Source organism: Lampetra fluviatilis, chromosome 4, assembly GCF_964198595.1.
Source record: "Lampetra fluviatilis chromosome 4, kcLamFluv1.1, whole genome shotgun sequence".
NCBI classification, from domain to species: Eukaryota; Metazoa; Chordata; class Hyperoartia; order Petromyzontiformes; family Petromyzontidae; genus Lampetra; species Lampetra fluviatilis.
The window spans coordinates 16,159,750-16,167,249 of record NC_136278.1 but is presented as its reverse complement, the minus strand read 5'-3'; positions in this window follow the sequence as shown (position 1 = coordinate 16,167,249).

Here is a 7,500-nt window from a genome sequence, read left to right as displayed (position 1 = left end):
GCACTCAAAAAAGTCAAAATTTGTACACATAGACCCCATCAAACGGGAGAAATTGGCCCGGATTGCTCTCATGTGCGTTACGGGGCATCGTTTCTCTCGCGCCGAATTCTCTCGAGCTGGGAAATCGCTCATTTTTGCGTCGCCAAATATCGTACGAACGCCGTGAAACTTCCACAGGCTTTTTCAGCAGATTTGCACCTGCACTCAAAAAAGTCAAAATTTTTACACATAGACCCCATCAAACGGGAGAAATTGGCCCGGATTGCTCTCATGTGCGTTACGGGGCATCGTTTCTGTCGCGCCGAATTCCATCGAGCTGGGAAATCGCTCATTTTTGCGTCGCCAAATATCGTACGAACGCCGTGAAACTTCCACAGGCTTTTCCAGCAGATTTGCACGTGCACTCAAAAAAGTCAAAATTTTTACACATAGACCCCATCAAACGGGAGAAATTGGCCCGGATTGCTCTCATGTGCGTTACGGGGCATCGTTTCTCTCGCGCCGAATTCTCTCGAGCTGGGAAATCGCTCATTTTTGCGTCGCCAAATATCGTACGAACGCCGTGAAACTTCCACAGGCTTTTTCAGCAGATTTGCACCTGCACTCAAAAAAGTCAAAATTTTTACACATAGACCCCATCAAACGGGAGAAATTGGCCCGGATTGCTCTCATGTGCGTTACGGGGCATCGTTTCTCTCGCGCCGAATTCCATCGAGCTGGGAAATCGCTCATTTTTGCGTCGCCAAATATCGTACGAACGCCGTGAAACTTCCACAGGCTTTTTCAGCAGATTTGCACCTGCACTCAAAAAAGTCAAAATTTTTACACATAGACCCCATCAAACGGGAGAAATTGGCCCGGATTGCTCTCATGTGCGTTACGGGGCATCGTTTCTCTCGCGCCGAATTCTCTCGAGCTGGGAAATCGCTCATTTTTGCGTCGCCAAATATCGTACGAACGCCGTGAAACTTCCACAGGCTTTTTCAGCAGATTTGCACGTGCACTCAAAAAAGTCAAAATTTTTACACATAGACCCCATCAAACGGGAGAAATTGGCCCGGATTGCTCTCATGTGCGTTACGGGGCATCGTTTCTGTCGCGCCGAATTCCATCGAGCTGGGAAATCGCTCATTTTTGCGTCGCCAAATATCGTACGAACGCCGTGAAACTTCCACAGGCTTTTTCAGCAGATTTGCACGTGCACTCAAAAAAGTCAAAATTTGTACACATAGACCCCATCAAACGGGAGAAATTGGCCCGGATTGCTCTCATGTGCGTTACGGGGCATCGTTTCTCTCGCGCCGAATTCTCTCGAGCTGGGAAATCGCTCATTTTTGCGTCGCCAAATATCGTACGAACGCCGTGAAACTTCCACAGGCTTTTTCAGCAGATTTGCACCTGCACTCAAAAAAGTCAAAATTTTTACACATAGACCCCATCAAACGGGAGAAATTGGCCCGGATTGCTCTCATGTGCGTTACGGGGCATCGTTTCTGTCGCGCCGAATTCCATCGAGCTGGGAAATCGCTCATTTTTGCGTCGCCAAATATCGTACGAACGCCGTGAAACTTCCACAGGCTTTTCCAGCAGATTTGCACGTGCACTCAAAAAAGTCAAAATTTTTACACATAGACCCCATCAAACGGGAGAAATTGGCCCGGATTGCTCTCATGTGCGTTACGGGGCATCGTTTCTCTCGCGCCGAATTCTCTCGAGCTGGGAAATCGCTCATTTTTGCGTCGCCAAATATCGTACGAACGCCGTGAAACTTCCACAGGCTTTTTCAGCAGATTTGCACGTGCACTCAAAAAAGTCAAAATTTTTACACATAGACCCCATCAAACGGGAGAAATTGGCCGGGATTGCTCTCATGTGCGTTACGGGGCATCGTTTCTCTCGCTCCGAATTCCATCGAGCTGGGAAATCGCTCATTTTTGCGTCGCCAAATATCGTACGAACGCCGTGAAACTTCCACAGGCTTTTTCAGCAGATTTGCACGTGCACTCAAAAAAGTCAAAATTTTTACACATAGACCCCATCAAACGGGAGAAATTGGCCGGGATTGCTCTCATGTGCGTTACGGGGCATCGTTTCTCTCGCGCCGAATTCCATCGAGCTGGGAAATCGCTCATTTTTGCGTCGCCAAATATCGTACGAACGCCGTGAAACTTCCACAGGCTTTTCCAGCAGATTGGCACGTGCACTCAAAAAAGTCAAAATTTGTACACATAGACCCCATCAAACGGGAGAAATTGGCCGGGATTGCTCTCATGTGCGTTACGGGGCATCGTTTCTCTCGCTCCGAATTCCATCGAGCTGGGAAATCGCTCATTTTTGCGTCGCCAAATATCGTACGAACGCCGTGAAACTTCCACAGGCTTTTCCAGCAGATTTGCACCTGCACTCAAAAAAGTCAAAATTTTTACACATAGACCCCATCAAACGGGAGAAATTGGCCCGGATTGCTCTCATGTGCGTTACGGGGCATCGTTTCTCTCGCGCCGAATTCTCTCGAGCTGGGAAATCGCTCATTTTTGCGTCGCCAAATATCGTACGAACGCCGTGAAACTTCCACAGGCTTTTTCAGCAGATTTGCACCTGCACTCAAAAAAGTCAAAATTTTTACACATAGACCCCATCAAACGGGAGAAATTGGCCCGGATTGCTCTCATGTGCGTTACGGGGCATCGTTTCTCTCGCGCCGAATTCCATCGAGCTGGGAAATCGCTCATTTTTGCGTCGCCAAATATCGTACGAACGCCGTGAAACTTCCACAGGCTTTTTCAGCAGATTTGCACGTGCACTCAAAAAAGTCAAAATTTTTACACATAGACCCCATCAAACGGGAGAAATTGGCCCGGATTGCTCTCATGTGCGTTACGGGGCATCGTTTCTCTCGCGCCGAATTCTCTCGAGCTGGGAAATCGCTCATTTTTGCGTCGCCAAATATCGTACGAACGCCGTGAAACTTCCACAGGCTTTTTCAGCAGATTTGCACGTGCACTCAAAAAAGTCAAAATTTGTACACATAGACCCCATCAAACGGGAGAAATTGGCCGGGATTGCTCTCATGTGCGTTACGGGGCATCGTTTCTCTCGCTCCGAATTCCATCGAGCTGGGAAATCGCTCATTTTTGCGTCGCCAAATATCGTACGAACGCCGTGAAACTTCCACAGGCTTTTTCAGCAGATTTGCACGTGCACTCAAAAAAGTCAAAATTTTTACACATAGACCCCATCAAACGGGAGAAATTGGCCGGGATTGCTCTCATGTGCGTTACGGGGCATCGTTTCTCACGCGCCGAATTCCATCGAGCTGGGAAATCGCTCATTTTTGCGTCGCCAAATATCGTACGAACGCCGTGAAACTTCCACAGGCTTTTCCAGCAGATTTGCACGTGCACTCAAAAAAGTCAAAATTTTTACACATAGACCCCATCAAACGGGAGAAATTGGCCCGGATTGCTCTCATGTGCGTTACGGGGCATCGTTTCTGTCGCGCCGAATTCCATCGAGCTGGGAAATCGCTCATTTTTGCGTCGCCAAATATCGTACGAACGCCGTGAAACTTCCACAGGCTTTTCCAGCAGATTGGCACGTGCACTCAAAAAAGTCAAAATTTGTACACATAGACCCCATCAAACGGGAGAAATTGGCCGGGATTGCTCTCATGTGCGTTACGGGGCATCGTTTCTCTCGCTCCGAATTCCATCGAGCTGGGAAATCGCTCATTTTTGCGTCGCCAAATATCGTACGAACGCCGTGAAACTTCCACAGGCTTTTCCAGCAGATTGGCACGTGCACTCAAAAAAGTCAAAATTTGTACACATAGACCCCATCAAACGGGAGAAATTGGCCGGGATTGCTCTCATGTGCGTTACGGGGCATCGTTTCTCTCGCTCCGAATTCCATCGAGCTGGGAAATCGCTCATTTTTGCGTCGCCAAATATCGTACGAACGCCGTGAAACTTCCACAGGCTTTTTCAGCAGATTTGCACGTGCACTCAAAAAAGTCAAAATTTGTACACATAGACCCCATCAAACGGGAGAAATTGGCCGGGATTGCTCTCATGTGCGTTACGGGGCATCGTTTCTCTGGCGCCGAATTCCATCGAGCTGGGAAATCGCTCATTTTTGCGTCGCCAAATATCGTACGAACGCCGTGAAACTTCCACAGGCTTTTCCAGCAGATTTGCACGTGCACTCAAAAAAGTCAAAATTTTTACACATAGACCCCATCAAACGGGAGAAATTGGCCCGGATTGCTCTCATGTGCGTTACGGGGCATCGTTTCTCTCGCGCCGAATTCTCTCGAGCTGGGAAATCGCTCATTTTTGCGTCGCCAAATATCGTACGAACGCCGTGAAACTTCCACAGGCTTTTTCAGCAGATTTGCACCTGCACTCAAAAAAGTCAAAATTTTTACACATAGACCCCATCAAACGGGAGAAATTGGCCCGGATTGCTCTCATGTGCGTTACGGGGCATCGTTTCTCTCGCGCCGAATTCCATCGAGCTGGGAAATCGCTCATTTTTGCGTCGCCAAATATCGTACGAACGCCGTGAAACTTCCACAGGCTTTTTCAGCAGATTTGCACCTGCACTCAAAAAAGTCAAAATTTTTACACATAGACCCCATCAAACGGGAGAAATTGGCCCGGATTGCTCTCATGTGCGTTACGGGGCATCGTTTCTCTCGCGCCGAATTCTCTCGAGCTGGGAAATCGCTCATTTTTGCGTCGCCAAATATCGTACGAACGCCGTGAAACTTCCACAGGCTTTTTCAGCAGATTTGCACGTGCACTCAAAAAAGTCAAAATTTTTACACATAGACCCCATCAAACGGGAGAAATTGGCCCGGATTGCTCTCATGTGCGTTACGGGGCATCGTTTCTGTCGCGCCGAATTCCATCGAGCTGGGAAATCGCTCATTTTTGCGTCGCCAAATATCGTACGAACGCCGTGAAACTTCCACAGGCTTTTTCAGCAGATTTGCACGTGCACTCAAAAAAGTCAAAATTTGTACACATAGACCCCATCAAACGGGAGAAATTGGCCCGGATTGCTCTCATGTGCGTTACGGGGCATCGTTTCTCTCGCGCCGAATTCTCTCGAGCTGGGAAATCGCTCATTTTTGCGTCGCCAAATATCGTACGAACGCCGTGAAACTTCCACAGGCTTTTTCAGCAGATTTGCACCTGCACTCAAAAAAGTCAAAATTTTTACACATAGACCCCATCAAACGGGAGAAATTGGCCCGGATTGCTCTCATGTGCGTTACGGGGCATCGTTTCTGTCGCGCCGAATTCCATCGAGCTGGGAAATCGCTCATTTTTGCGTCGCCAAATATCGTACGAACGCCGTGAAACTTCCACAGGCTTTTCCAGCAGATTTGCACGTGCACTCAAAAAAGTCAAAATTTTTACACATAGACCCCATCAAACGGGAGAAATTGGCCCGGATTGCTCTCATGTGCGTTACGGGGCATCGTTTCTCTCGCGCCGAATTCTCTCGAGCTGGGAAATCGCTCATTTTTGCGTCGCCAAATATCGTACGAACGCCGTGAAACTTCCACAGGCTTTTTCAGCAGATTTGCACGTGCACTCAAAAAAGTCAAAATTTTTACACATAGACCCCATCAAACGGGAGAAATTGGCCGGGATTGCTCTCATGTGCGTTACGGGGCATCGTTTCTCTCGCTCCGAATTCCATCGAGCTGGGAAATCGCTCATTTTTGCGTCGCCAAATATCGTACGAACGCCGTGAAACTTCCACAGGCTTTTTCAGCAGATTTGCACGTGCACTCAAAAAAGTCAAAATTTTTACACATAGACCCCATCAAACGGGAGAAATTGGCCGGGATTGCTCTCATGTGCGTTACGGGGCATCGTTTCTCTCGCGCCGAATTCCATCGAGCTGGGAAATCGCTCATTTTTGCGTCGCCAAATATCGTACGAACGCCGTGAAACTTCCACAGGCTTTTCCAGCAGATTGGCACGTGCACTCAAAAAAGTCAAAATTTGTACACATAGACCCCATCAAACGGGAGAAATTGGCCGGGATTGCTCTCATGTGCGTTACGGGGCATCGTTTCTCTCGCTCCGAATTCCATCGAGCTGGGAAATCGCTCATTTTTGCGTCGCCAAATATCGTACGAACGCCGTGAAACTTCCACAGGCTTTTCCAGCAGATTTGCACCTGCACTCAAAAAAGTCAAAATTTTTACACATAGACCCCATCAAACGGGAGAAATTGGCCCGGATTGCTCTCATGTGCGTTACGGGGCATCGTTTCTCTCGCGCCGAATTCTCTCGAGCTGGGAAATCGCTCATTTTTGCGTCGCCAAATATCGTACGAACGCCGTGAAACTTCCACAGGCTTTTTCAGCAGATTTGCACCTGCACTCAAAAAAGTCAAAATTTTTACACATAGACCCCATCAAACGGGAGAAATTGGCCCGGATTGCTCTCATGTGCGTTACGGGGCATCGTTTCTCTCGCGCCGAATTCCATCGAGCTGGGAAATCGCTCATTTTTGCGTCGCCAAATATCGTACGAACGCCGTGAAACTTCCACAGGCTTTTTCAGCAGATTTGCACGTGCACTCAAAAAAGTCAAAATTTTTACACATAGACCCCATCAAACGGGAGAAATTGGCCCGGATTGCTCTCATGTGCGTTACGGGGCATCGTTTCTCTCGCGCCGAATTCTCTCGAGCTGGGAAATCGCTCATTTTTGCGTCGCCAAATATCGTACGAACGCCGTGAAACTTCCACAGGCTTTTTCAGCAGATTTGCACGTGCACTCAAAAAAGTCAAAATTTGTACACATAGACCCCATCAAACGGGAGAAATTGGCCGGGATTGCTCTCATGTGCGTTACGGGGCATCGTTTCTCTCGCTCCGAATTCCATCGAGCTGGGAAATCGCTCATTTTTGCGTCGCCAAATATCGTACGAACGCCGTGAAACTTCCACAGGCTTTTTCAGCAGATTTGCACGTGCACTCAAAAAAGTCAAAATTTTTACACATAGACCCCATCAAACGGGAGAAATTGGCCGGGATTGCTCTCATGTGCGTTACGGGGCATCGTTTCTCTCGCGCCGAATTCCATCGAGCTGGGAAATCGCTCATTTTTGCGTCGCCAAATATCGTACGAACGCCGTGAAACTTCCACAGGCTTTTCCAGCAGATTTGCACGTGCACTCAAAAAAGTCAAAATTTTTACACATAGACCCCATCAAACGGGAGAAATTGGCCCGGATTGCTCTCATGTGCGTTACGGGGCATCGTTTCTGTCGCGCCGAATTCCATCGAGCTGGGAAATCGCTCATTTTTGCGTCGCCAAATATCGTACGAACGCCGTGAAACTTCCACAGGCTTTTCCAGCAGATTGGCACGTGCACTCAAAAAAGTCAAAATTTGTACACATAGACCCCATCAAACGGGAGAAATTGGCCGGGATTGCTCTCATGTGCGTTACGGGGCATCGTTTCTCTCGC